Source organism: Podarcis vaucheri (genome assembly GCF_965113315.1).
Source record: "Podarcis vaucheri genome assembly, chromosome: 9".
NCBI lineage: Eukaryota > Metazoa > Chordata > Lepidosauria > Squamata > Lacertidae > Podarcis > Podarcis vaucheri.
In genome coordinates this window covers 52,084,186-52,098,507 of record NC_138767.1, presented here as the reverse complement: position 1 = coordinate 52,098,507, position 14,322 = coordinate 52,084,186, and the positions used below count along the sequence as shown (strand labels likewise).

General features: G+C 40.7%; 1 protein-coding gene across 5 annotated transcripts in view; it reads right to left on the bottom strand.

The window, feature by feature from the left end:
• STOX2 (storkhead box 2) overlaps window positions 1-14,322 on the bottom strand; it is a 129,947-nt gene that overhangs the window by 35,714 nt on the left and 79,911 nt on the right. Inside the window, exon 1 of one of the 5 annotated variants that reach the window (XM_082237884.1) lies at window positions 3,747-3,920. The exons of the other annotated variants lie outside the window; for them this stretch is intronic. The gene's annotated coding sequence lies outside the window, so the exon portion shown is untranslated. Of the gene's footprint in view, window positions 1-3,746; window positions 3,921-14,322 lie in introns of those variants that run through there. 5 annotated transcript variants of the gene reach the window in all.

Genomic DNA, 14,322 nt, shown 5'->3' with positions numbered 1-14,322 from the left:
CAGACTAGTTCAGGAAGGTTTTCCTAAAGAAAGCCGAGAAAGAGGCACCATAATGCAAGATATTCAAAATCAAAGTATATGGCATATTCACTCGATAGCACAAAGAATCAACACCCTTAAATACATATTTTTTTAAGAATATTTGTTTATCGGTGGAAATTTCTGAGAACCGCTTTCAGCTTCAAAGCTGGCCACTCTTCTGTGAAACACTTTTGACAGGTGAGTGTATCTTGTGAGGTCAGGTAGAATCGTGTCCACTTTTGGCAGGCGTCAACTCCACCCTGGAACTACCAAGCGGAGCCAATCTCGGTGAGGCTTGCATTCAGCATCAGTTTAAAAGCCCCACAGCCAATGAACAATCACAAGCATGCCTCACCCCTGGCCTAAACCAAAGGCAAAGGCATTTTAGTTTAATTAATGAAATGAAAATCTCTGCTCAATATTCAAGGTTGTTCTGAGTGGTAGTCAGAACACCCCTTTTTGCATTTCTGTGGTTATATGTATATTGTTATAACAATCAGAGAGAAAAAACTAGTATACAACCATCTTTCTGTGATAAAGAAATCATGATTGTGTATATTATTCTCACATTTAAATGGGAATTTGAAGAACCCTATGTATAACCCATTAGCAAAATGTGGCCCTGTTACTGTTCTTCACTAGCATACTAAACACAAAGCCTGCTATTTAAAAATAGCTATGATACTGCTGTTACATGGACACACAAAAACGCATATCCAAGCTATTTCTTTAAAAAAGATAAAAAATTAAGCCTTACGTGTTAGAGCAGGGGGTTAGCAAACTTTTTCAGCAGGGGGCCAATCCACTGTCCCTCAGACCTTGTGGTGGGCTGGACTATATTTTTTTTTGGGGGGTGGACAAATTCCTATGGCCCACAAATAACCCAGAGATGCATTTTAAATAAAAGCACACATTCCACTCATGTAAAAACACCAGGCAGGCCCCACAAATAACCCAGAGCTGCATTTTAAATAAAAGGGTACATTCTTCTCATGTAAAAACATGCTGATTCCCAGACTGTCCATGGGCCAGATTGGAAGACAATTGGGCCGGATTTGGCCCCCAGGCTTTAGTTTACCTACCCATGTGTTAGAGGACCTTGGAATCCTGAAACATGCAGATGACAATCCCACACAACACTGCATGTGTGTAAACCTCAGTGACTGTCTGTAGGTTTTTAATCACACAGGTAACACCAGATTAGGGCAGCCTGCCCAGTTTAGCATCCTGACATTGAACAGCTAAAGTTGGTGTTTTCCAAATCACTCAAAAAAGAGAAAGAGGTAGCTGTGCTGGCCTGCAGCAGCAGCAGCAGCAGCAACAACAACAACAACAAAAATCCATGTTAGGGCAATATCCAAATCAGAATTATTTTAAAAAGTTAACTTATGAAGAATTAGTGCCCAAATCTGCTCATTTTCATGTTCTTTTTCTGTTACTTTTATATCACATATATTAGATCAGAAGCCTGCAGGCAGAGATTCTGCTTTTTTCACATCTTTGCACAACACTTAAAATTTTAGCTGTTTCATAATGCATAATAGTAACCACAGCAGTTAAAAGTCGTATTTGTCATACTTTACTTTTGAAGTGCCTAAAGGTATTAAGACACTATACAATAATAACCACAGGCTTGCAATCAAAATCAAGGGGGAAGTCGTGACATATTTATCGCTCCCAATGTCTAAAATAGACTAAGAACCTCCTGGACTTCACAGTATCTACACCACATACGCCCACCCCAACCAGTGGGGGGGACGACCAACAAATGCATTATATTTTCCACTCTTGACTGTGCTGCACTCTCTTTTCCTGATCGTTCGCCACGCTTCCTGATAAGTCACACATTCCTTCTCCTAAATAAGGAAAAAAGAGGAGCAACTCAGCTGCTTTCTTGCATCAATGTAGCCACATGCCAAATTATTTGTCAGGAAAGCGTAGCAAGGCATGAACTGCACTTCCAGAGACAGATGACAGTGTACTGCAGGAAGGAGGAGTTGTGTCAATATATTATTGTTTCTAAGCTGAACCAGCTAGACAGCATTGTCCCAGCAAGCACTCCCGTTGTGGGTAAACTGGAGTTGTCCCAACATTCATTCAGACTGCCAGCCAAAGTTACTGTTAAACCCCTAATTCTTGGCTCCAGTCCGCTAGGCTGTTTCCACAACCTTTACTGTGAGGAAGGCTGTTGTACTTGGATCGTGGGTACCTACAGTACAGTGCATCTTACCATCATCATAAAACACCAGAAATTCCTCCCTGGTACAATTTCGAATGTCCTGCCCGTAGATCTATTTTTGCCCTAGCTGCTGCTTCTTTCACTACCTGGGAACATGCATGTATATAAGCTTAACAGAGGGCAAAATGCACTACCGAGCATGCCCAAAGTACAATAGCAAAGCTGCTGAAGTTATAGGTAGATAGCCGTGTTGGTCTGCTGTAGTCGAAACAAAAAATTCCTTCCAGTAGCACCTTAGAGACCAACTAAGTTTGTTATTGGTATGCGCTTTCGTGTGCATGCGCACTTCTTCATATACACAAGTCTGCATGCACATGAAAGCTCATACCAATAACAAACTTAGTTGGTCTCTAAGGTGCTACTGGAAGGAATTTTTTTGTTTGTTTCAAAAGCTGCTGAAGCTAGCGAGTGCCACATTAAAATGCTAAGCTGTGGAGTCAGATGGTTTTTGCTTGTTTGAAGTATCCTGTCATATAAGAACAGCTTCTTTCTACTCCTCTTCATTTCTTGGAACTTGCTAGCCCTCCTTTGGCCTCACCTCCTGCACATATTAAAGCTACATACCCAAATGAGGGCAACATGTGGATTTCTATTAGCACATACAAATATGATCGTTATGCAGCAAGTTGCTTTGATTTGGTTATGCAAGTGCTCAAGGTAGATGCCATGGGCAAAGAGACATGCAAGGAAACAATGCCTTAACGTTATTTATCTCAAAGTATAAATGCAACTGAAATGGAAAGCAAGCAATTATTTCACCAAATCTTACTGGCTCACAACATATACATTATACAATTCTCTCCCCCCACCTTCTGCCAAAAAGGGGACCATCTGATATTCAATCAAGTCTTAGCTACTGTGGGCAAGTTTTTTTACAAACACAGTATGACAGTATTTCCAATGCTTCTCAGCCTTTGAAACAATGATGATTAGTTTTAAAAATCATCACAAACAACCATTAGCATCCTACATCTTAAACATTTCTCCAAACTATCAAATTCCTAGAATTACACAGATGGGTTTCTCACTGCACACTGGGATTACATATTCACAATTTTACATCTGTGTTAAATAATAAATTCATCCTGCACATAACTGAACCATCCAAATCCTATCATTCAAATAGCGGCATAACTTGGGTCTCTTCTTCCAAAGGTGACCAGAAAGTAACTCCAAACTTTCTTCTCTCCCACATCAATCCCTTTTATCACGCTTTGCCAAAGGAGTTGTCAGCGCATCTTCAATTATGCCAGCACTACGTAGCTATGCTGAAAGCAGCTCATCCCAAACACTGCCAATCAATCTGCCCACAGATAAATCTTAAATTGCTCTCCTAAATTCCCACATCCCACTACATAAATATACATAGAAACCATATAAAGAGTACTTGGGGGGGGGGTTCAGTTCAAACGGGAATGAAAATAATCTACACTGCAGCCTTTCAAAAGATCCGAGTCCGTAATCCCAAAAGATTCAAAAGCATTACCTCACCGTCGCTTTGAGACAAACTGAGCATTCACTCCGGGTCCTACCCAGCATTCCCTGGTCCACACAAAGACAACAGAGGTGTGACCAATCACATTGTGGCTAGCAGGCGCTGTTTGAAAGCTCCCTCCCTACACTGCCCATTGACATGCTAGCTGGCAGCCTGCTGAACCTGTCGTCATGGCAACACATCCCAGCTGCTCTCCACTGAGGCTTGTTACATTACTCAGCCCCCTCCTCCCTTTTTCACCACTCACTTTTGCTAATTAAAAATTTAGGCCTATGTTTTGCATGTCGGAAGGAAACAGAAACAAAACACACACTCTCGCTGCGAAAGAGCTAAAAACACACATTTAAAGCAAACAGAAAGTCTTGCGGCAGCCAATCAGTGGGCAGCTGTACAGACCTGGACAGATGGAACTTGTCACTAAAGCTCCTCTTTGTTTTTGTAGCAAACACGCGCAGACCTAAAGATACTCCACCCAGATTCAAACCTTGCAGACCTCCATGAAATACATTTGTTTTGCTTTCTCTCTCTCTCTCTCTCTCTAAAGATACCATTTCTGCTCAAAGAGATTGAGGAGAGTCCTCTGTGTCAACACAGGACCAATAAAATCACAAATTGCCCACAGGATAATCAGGCATTGTGTGGGATAAGAACCTAGTTAAGCCGTCAATATAGTAAGTGAAGCAATGGGCTGGGAGACAAAAGCAGGAGATGGGACAAGGTGAAACTTCCAACATGCAACCACAGGCACATTAACCTGGGAGTGAGTCTCAATGAACAAAATGGGACTTACTCCTGAGTAGATCGAGAATACATGCCGTTAGAAAGGATACAGGATACAACAGTGAAAGATCCTCAGATGTGAAAAAAGAGAGCAAGGATCTTTTCAAATAAAAAAGGGGGCAATAAACATTATTTTAAAAAGCATGTTCAGTGAGTTAAAATACGCATCAATACAAGAAGGAAGAGGAGGAAGGAAGTTCTGTGCACAGCAGATATCTCTGGCAGCAAACTGAGTTCATGGAAAGTCTTGCCTCATCTCAACTCTGTTCAGGATAGCAGTGTCTTCTGTTTTAGCCCATCACTTATGGTTCCATCCTTTCACCTGCTTCTTTGTCATCTTAAACTTCAACATGTGGTCAAACCACAGCCCAACAGGACAACAAGAAGAACCCGCCAACAGCATTTGAATCAATCTGGCTAACCTGCTCCAAAAAACACCCACCCACCCCCCTCACACATGAAAACAAATTTCACTACAGCCCATCAAAGACAACCAACCACATCCTAGGCCAACCCCAACCTCTCTCACCACCAAAGGAATACAAGCAAATAGTAAAGAAAACCCACACGCTGACAGAAAATCCGAAGCGTACACTAAGTTGAACAGAAGCACTGCCACCCAACCCCAACCCACTCACCATTCCCCCCTCCACCTCTTTCTCCCTTTTCTTCCTAATGTGACACTAATGTCTCAAGTAATGAAACTGATCTGTAGAAAATGCAACTTGAAAAAAGAGACACTGCACATGCTTTTGTAAACCAAGAAATCTTTAGTAAGAATTTTTTTTTAAAAAAAAAGTGATCAAACTACACAGTGACTACATTCACACAAAACATAGAAACTGCTAGACAATCCGACTAGAGGAAATAAGTGGGACCTACACCAGTGAGAGATTTTACTTTCTGGGGCTCCATGATCACTGCAGATGGTGACAGCAGACACGAAATTAAAAGATTCCTGCTCCTTGGGAGAAAGGCGATGGCAAACCTAGACAGCATCTTAGAAAGCAGAGACATCACTTTGCCAACAAAGGTCCGTATAGTCAAAGCTATGGTTTTCCCAGTAGTGATGTATGGAAGTGAGACTGGACCATAAAGAAGGCTGATCGCCAAAGGATTGATGCTTTTGAATTATGGTGCTGGAGGAGACTCTTGAGAGTCCCATGAACTGCAAGAAGATCAAACCTATCCATTCTGAAGGAAATCAGCCCTGAGTGCTCACTGGAAGGACAGATCCTGAAGCTGAGGCTCCAATACTTTGGCCACCTCATGAGAAGAGAAGACTCCCTGGAAAAGACCCTGGTGTTGGGAAAGATGGAGGGCACAAGGAGAAGGGGGCGACAGAGGACGAGATGGTTGGATAGTGTTCTTGAAGCTACCAGCATGAGTTTGACCAAACTGTGGGAGGCAGTGTAAGACAGGAGTGCCTGGCATGCTCTGGTCCATGGGGTCACGAAGAGTCGGACACGACTAAACAACTAAACAACAACAACAACAACAAAACATTAGTGTGGATTACTCATGACATCTTCCACGATACTCCATTCCAACCCCCTTCCTCCAACCAATTAAGAATTATGTGGCTCAGTGTTTATTGGGCTATATTTTTAGTTTGATTATGTATTTTGTGGTTTCATATTTCAATTTTATTCTGTGAACCACCCTGAGACCTCCAGGTATAGGATGGTATATAAATTTAATAAATAATAATATTGATGGGGTTGCCTCCTTCGGTTTTCTTCTGCTTCAAACTTTGGGGCTCTCCCAAGCATGCAGATACCTCTCTCATTTTCTAGTGGCACCATTTGGCTACAATTCTGTTGACAGCATCTGAATTCAATATTGGAGGAAGTGATGACATCATCATCTGCTCAGGAGACTGAAAGTCCCCACATCCCCCAGAGTCAAGGGGTGGCAAACCTTTTTCATTCATCGTCAACAGTTGGAGGCAGGAAGAGGCTTGTCAACTGAGGTACAGCTGATGTGCAAAAATGGGCATGGACAATTGTTTTTCAAATAGGGTAAATTGGAGGGGTGTCCACAAAAACAGTTTGGCATCACAAAATTGCATCATGGGACCCACTGGAGTGGTAAGTAAGAAAAATAAAAATGGACAAAATTGGAGAATACATTCCAGTGGAGTATCTAAGGGAGCAGGGAGTACAAACATCATAACGATTTCAAAAGTGTGTTCTTTTTTAATTGAATGTGGAAAAAAGGTGAGGGAAGCTTTGGCATTACGGTACCACAGCAAAGAACCCAGAGGAGCAGTAAAAAAAAAAAAAGTTTTATTTGTTATTATTTTAAATGACACTTTGGGTAGGGGGATTTGAGTTTCACACAAAAACCTCTTGCAGGGCTGAATGTGGCCAATGGTGCAGAGATTAGCCCCCCCGCCCTAGACATTGTGAAATCTATTTTTATGTAAACATTTAATTGGGCTCCTTTGGTAAACAAATACAGTGGTACCTTGGATTAAGAATGCTGCAAACCCAGAAGTAGGTGTTTTGGTCTGTGAACTTTGCCTTGGAAGCAGAACATGTTGAGTGTGTTCCATTTGTAAACTGAGTCCCCTGCTGCTATGGGAAAGCACGCCTTGGTTTAAGAACTGACTTCTGGAACGGATTAAGTTTGTAAACCAAGGTAACACTGTAAGCTTTAGTAATGTTTTTGACCAGGAAAAATAAATGAAGCAATTTTGGCAAAATCTTTGAATCTCCATCTTCCTGTCCACTCCCAGCTTCTTACAGCTTAAGTGATAGCCTAACTGTGAAGAAGCCTTTTCACCATGCAGCCTAGGTAAAATATGGAAGAAAGGTACTGACTCTGAAAACGGATTGTAACATAATAATTTTCCAGTCAGAAATGACTGGAAATAACAAATCAAAAATATGACCTAACCAAAGCTTGGGAACACCCTCAAATGTACGTGTCAAAATTGTGTCTCATTTGCAGGTAAGTATAATGAATTGAGTATGGTTGATACCTCATGAAGTTCACATTTTTAAAAATTATTTATGGGAAACTAAGGATTTTTCAGTCCCCAAAAATAATGAGGTAATGTCTGAACTTCACCTGTGAAGGTGAGCGGGGGGGGGGGGAGAGATACCTGCATGTATCTTCACTGAGTTGCTGTCTGCTATAAATCTGGTTAATATTTCAGTAGTGTTGAATCTCTCATATAAGCAATCATATTTGTGTGTGTGTGTGTATGTGCGCACGCGCACGTGTGTGCATGCTGGGAGTTATTTACCAACTTAAAAGACATGCTTTTTTAAAAAGGTTGTCATGTGAACAGTATCTCAAATGAAATATTTGTTTAAGTCAAAGGTCATTTAACAGTCAATCGGAGTGTTTATTTTGCGATACTCATGTTGATTTTTCATCAGAGCACAAGCCAAAAGCAGAACATGTAAACATAAGGCCTGTTTATTGAAACCATTAAAACTACATGTAAGAGACATTGCGATGAGTGCTCGTTCATAGTAAGAAGACGACTTCGTGCTGCAGAATGTGTATATCATCAAGACTATAGCACAAATCTTCACAGTGGGGAAAACTTCCCACAGCAGTATCCAAGTAATGAACATCTGGCCAAAGAATGAAATGTGGGACACCCAAGTGAAGAACAGCAGAATGAATCATTTTTGAGGGAATGTAGCTGTTTAGAAGCAACTAATGAAGAATAGCGGAGTATTGCAAAACTCAGCAAAATTCACAAGCATACGATAGCAGACACCTAGAGGAGGTGCTCCATTCTCTTGATCATTGCGGTCACAGTTTACTGAACCTCTTCCAACTGTACAATATCCTTTTTGAGGTAAGGAAACCAGAACTGTACACAGCATTCCAAATACAGTTGTGCCACAGATCTGTATAACAGCATTACGATAACATCAGTTGTATTTTTAATTCCTTTCCTATTGACCCCTAGCATGGATTTCACACTTTTACACTCTCAACAACTTCAATGAGGTATCCACTACGACCCCAAGGTCTCATTCCTGGTCAGTCACAGGCAGTTCAGACCCCATGAGGATATATGTGAAACTGAGACTTTCTTACCCCAATATTTATCACTTTACACTTGTTTACATTGAACTTCATTTGCCATTTTACGGCTCATTTACTCAATCTGGAGTCAATCCTGCAACTATCATGTCATTCCGTGTGATACACTGTGTTTTGATGCATTTATCCCCAAACCAGGTTCAATCCAATTTGAGAAAAAGAACAATCTAGCTACGTTTAAAGCTGGCAATGGGTACAGAGCTTTACTCGCTACAGTTGAGTGCCTATTTATAAAAGTGTGATATGGAAATAGCCATGGTTAATTTTTTAATAAGGTCTAAAGAATTCATGGATTGTCGTTAATAGTCTGCAATATTCCTAAAATGGTAAAGCAACCCAAAGAGCATAATTTAGTGACTGTAGTGTCCAAAATAAATCCTTTGAAGAACTTACAGAACTGGCAATTCTTGGAAATAGGCAAGTGGGCAAAGTGCGTTGCTTTATCTATCACATTTCCCATTGCTGAGAACTAACTAGGTCTATATTATGTGGAGGAACATTTGCAGCTTAAAGGCTATGTTCAAAAGGAGATTTCTAATTTATGTTTTTGGGACGTAACACCAACGTTTTTTGCAGCCACTTATAAATGATCTGGGGGTATTAAGTGAGTCTTAGGGATGTTCTACCATATAAATTTATCACACCTTGGAAAATTTCCAGAAGTGGATGGAACCAGGTCATAATCTCAACACGCCTGAGCATCCACAAGGTTGGGGGAAATGATGCCACTATCCATCAAAGACGTAACTGGGTCGTGCAAAGCTGCCTTCAGTTAATTAAACTAAACACAGAAAGGAGAGGGGAGCTTAACGGGCAGTATTTCTCTTTCAGCCCCATTCAGAACTTTAATTTTTAGCATTAGGCTAAGCTTTTGTCCAGATTTTTCACCTTAATTTTCAGCTTAATGAAATTAAGCCAGTCACTACACGAGTTCAGAGTGAAATCTGAAGTCTTTATCAGACTGTAAAGATATAAAGCTTTTCTGTGTGTCTCTATTGTCTTCACCCAAGATGAAATAGCAGGCTACAGCATGCATTGAAAAGTCAGTTGAGGATGCATGCCAAATATTTTCAGGAACTAGCACAAGCAACTGAAGAAATGAAATTCACACCATTCTCCCCAGATGAAATCTATACTTGCGTACTGGTGCCTGTGGTAAATCAATTAACACTACTTGGCTCACCTTCCACACTCATTTATGAATTCAGTTTAATCTTTATGCCATACACACATGTGCATGATAATATGGAGGATAAGGTCACTACTAAATCCCCTTGCACAGACAGAATTTGGCCGTGGGGGTGAGGGGAAACAATGATACCGCTGCACTGCTGGGTGTGAGCTGACAGACCTAGAAAATGCTGAAATTGATGGAGTAGGTGCATGGTCAGGGAGAACCAAGGCTACCCAGAACCCTCTGCTTGCTCAGAGGTTGCTTCTGCTCCCAATGGTGGCATAGTTATTATCTATCAAATAAGCAGTGCCATTTTTCTAGAAAAAGAGGTGCTGGAACTCATCACGAACGCCTCCCTCGTTCTCTTAGAATGGCAATGGCACCCACTTGAGAGAGGTGCCAGAACCCACGTGAGAGGTGCCAGAACTGAGCTCCTGTGAGTTCCCCCTGGAAAAAAAGCCCTGCAAATAAGTGGTGTAAGGAAAAGCATGCCCAGTGGACTCAGTCCAGAGATCCAGATGACTTTCCCCCAAAGTCACAGTAGAAAACAGGTTTCAAACCACTTCTGACTACCGTGAAGCACAGCACCAAGAATCGAGAAGACCTAGAAAGGGAACTGAACTTATTCGCATCACAGAACAACTGTACTCTACTCACTTGTCAAAATAATCAGCACATAAGAGAGCACCCTGTGCCTAGACTTTATTTCACCCAGATCAAAGACCCAGTTTGGCATTACACACACCCCTGCACATTTGCGTACACACACAGACTGGGAGCCTCAATGGCGCCCCTCTGGAGGCTTCACGCGGCTAGCCCCACCTACCACATAGCTATGGCTCTGCCAGGATCCATGGTGAAGTGGCACTACTGCTTATGCAAAAATGGCCAAGGCCAACAATAAAGTTGAGAAAGAAGATGCATTACTCTCATGGCATCAACTCTCATCACAATGGTACTGGCTGGAGATGGTGCGAGTTGCAGAGCAAAATGTCTGTAGGGCACATATATGCTGCTTCAGGATGCCAGAGTTTTTTGTTTTGTTTTGTTTTGTTTTGTTTTGGTTTGGTTTTTTAAACAACCCCTGGGACTTTCAAGTTTAATGCTGCAACTAGGGCTCCAGGGCCAAAGCAGGCAGCAGAAGCAAGAAGAACAAGAGGATCACTCCTGAACAACCTTCCCTTCCTCTTTCTTAAGCAGTCTAAAATAAGCACAGCATCCAAATACCCGGGCAACGAAGCATCTTCCCTTCCAAATGCAACATGGAGCAAAAAAATATACTGTCATAACAAACTTCCTTTACTCAACAGGTAAGTGGAGTACAGTGGTACCCCTGGTTATGAACTTAATTCGTTCCGGAGGTCCGTTCTTAAGCTGAAACCGTTCTTATCGTTAGGTGCGCTTTTGCTAATGGGGCCTCTGGCTTGCGGTTTCAGTTCACATCCTGGGGCAAAGTTCGCAGCCAGGAACAGCTACTTCCGGGTTAGCGGAGCTCGTAACCTGAATCGTTCGTAACCACAGGTACCGCTGTATTTGATCAAAACAGAACACAGTGAACATACAGATTTCTACCCAAATTGAAATGGGGTGCACGATAGAGAGAAAGATAGGCTCTAGCCAAGGAGAAGAACAGAGATAGAGACAGCTTCTAAGAGAGTAGTGTGAGAGAGAAGGAAGAGCTGGAGTTTTGAGTCTGGCAATGGTCATTGTGGGACTTAGGAGGCCTGAGAAAAGCCAGGAGCTGAAATCAAGGTGTGTGGGGAAGAGCTTGTGACTAATAAGGCAGCCTTCAAGAAAGTTATACAGCCAAAAGTCAGCAGAGTTGCTGAGAACCTTGAGCAACACTGATGGTTGGACTAGAGTGAAGACTGTAGCATAAGTCCTGAGAGAAACTCAAGAGATTCAAGAGAGAAGAGGCCACAGACCTGGTTGAAGACTGCAATTCTTCAGCACCTAGTTAAGTGTTACCTAGTGGGGAATGGTATGGGAAAATTGGCTTTAGGTGACAGGAACCCTAAACCATATTTGCTATATTATTCAAAGTGATTGCAACCATATAGTGTAAATACATTTATTTAAAGCAACAGTAATAAAGAATAGTGTGCATGTTACCCTATACAAACATCAGCATTTGTCTATATTATTAACCACTGTAAATAAAATAAAATAAAATAAAATTTACTTTGCTTTTTCTTTAATATTTGAATCTCTGTGTTGTTTTGTCCCATGCTTATCCATAGTTACTGGAGCATTCACCGAGAGAAAATTAGTAGTATTGAGATATTTAGTAGCAATGGTAACAAAAGGTTAGAAATTGTAAGTAATGCAGCAGAAGTATCTTTTCCAAGACAACCCTCATCATAAGTCTGGCAAAACAGGAACTATACTTGATGATCTGATAAAGTTGAAAGTCTTTCCTTGGACTTTGTTATTTTAACTCATGTGCAACTACCTATTCTGTGTGCCTATTTTATAGTTTTGTTTTTCAACTTTTAATTTGTGTTTTGTTATAATGGTTCTTTCCGTTTTATGTCATTAAAACATGAATTAATAATAAAACTTTGCAAATAAATAAAAGAAAGAACAAAGGAAGGAAGGAAGGAAGGAAGGAAGGAAGGAAGGAAGGAAGGAAGGAAGGAAAATAGGTAATAGCTAAGGAAAAAAACTAATGTGCAAGATGCTGCTCAATAACAAACAAATAAGTAGCGGAGGGGCGCTCCCAGATAACGCCAGATACTAAAGTACCACCACATGGCAACTAATAAACATTGTAAAACATTATATGCCAGTGGTAAATCCCTGGGAATCCTTAGTTCTACAGAACCTTTATCATCAGGTTTTTTGCAATGAAAGAAATAGTTAAGGCAGACATACTTACCCTGAGACAACTTTCCCACTGCTACTGATTATCTTCAAGGAAATCTTGGGTGTGTTCTAGTGAAAAGACTCATGTAATGATGGGCAATGGAGAGGCTCAACAATAACTTGCATGGACTGGGTATACATCCTATAATTGTACCCTGGAATCCTCAGAAATACATGGAAGCCAAAATGAAAAGTGCTCTTTAAATATGGAAAGGTTGACAACCACCATAATATGCTACTGCATATCAGGTATGAATATTTAGCGTACACCCACAGAACAATACCCAAAGTCACAAAGCACATGTTCCAAGGAAAACTTCCAGGACCAAATTCATTTCAGCTCTGTTAAGAACTGAGGCATCGAGGCATCTATCAAGGCATCTATCAAGGCAATAGATGAAATACAGATTGAGACTTGCAGTCGCAGAAATGCAGGTTTGGATCATATACATTTTTCCAGCAAGTGGCAACCAAGTTGAGCTTAGTTTTCCTGTTAGAGGTTGTTTATTGGATGATTCAAAAAGTGAAGATGATTAATGAGAAAAACAACAACATATGCTATATGACTCAGAACTCAGATGATTGGGGGACATGCCATAGCAAGGGCACATTAGGACACAGAAATGGAAAATATCGTCTGGCCACTGTCACTGTAGCATTCTTCATGTTAGCTCCTCCATGGTGTGTGTTAGAAAGGAATCAAGTGTCCAAAAGATGTCCAATTTCATCTCATATGGTTTGCATTGAACATCTGCCAGTGTTTTAGCCCCCTACTGATACACAATACATTTATTAAAGTTTACGAGGAAAGATTTTTAAAGTTTCCTTCTTGAATTAACAGCATGAAGATGGTAATGGCAAAAACAGACAAATCAGCTTATGTGGAGAAGGTGTGTTTTTCAAATCATGTTTCTGAAAACAATCACAGTCTTACTAAATGGCATCATATGTTTAGGATGTGTGCCACTGAGCAGAACTGATTAATGTCTGCAAAAAGGAAATTAAAATAGTGAGAAAATTCCCACATACATCCTGCTTTTTAGAGAATACAAATATATCCTTAACTGTACGTTTGTTTTAAAATCCTTTGCTTTAGACAGACCCTGTGACTAGTGTAAATTCCTGGCTGTATTTAAAGATGTAACATAAGTCTTATTGGTTTTAACAAAGCCATGATATCGTCTACAGGGTTAACTGAGACATGTGCAATTTCCATAGTAACCTCCTTGATTGTTTATTTGCCATTCATTTTTTATGATGCCCTTGAGTGCTGGCAATTCTTTTTCTCTTTTAATAGCACTCAATTATTGCACTTCATCACACCTGGCTAGGAGGTGAATGTAAAATGTATCAGCACTGCTTGGCATTTCGACAAACCTACATGAAACAGATTATGCCCGAAACGATCTTGCATTGCCGTTCTAGCACAGCCATAGCAGCCCAGACAGTTGTGCAATAGAAAAGTAGCTTTATTTTGTTTCTTTGTTGTAATACATTTTATACAATTATAATAGATTATGTTCCCTTTTATTTCTTTTATTAGAGTCTTCCAGTTCATATAGAACAATAGGTGCTTGCATGAGGACTGCATTCAGGTGCAATAACAAATCACTACATGCACCATTTGAAAAAACCAAAACCCCTTTCCTCAGGTTTGGTGAAGATGTAACATTTCTG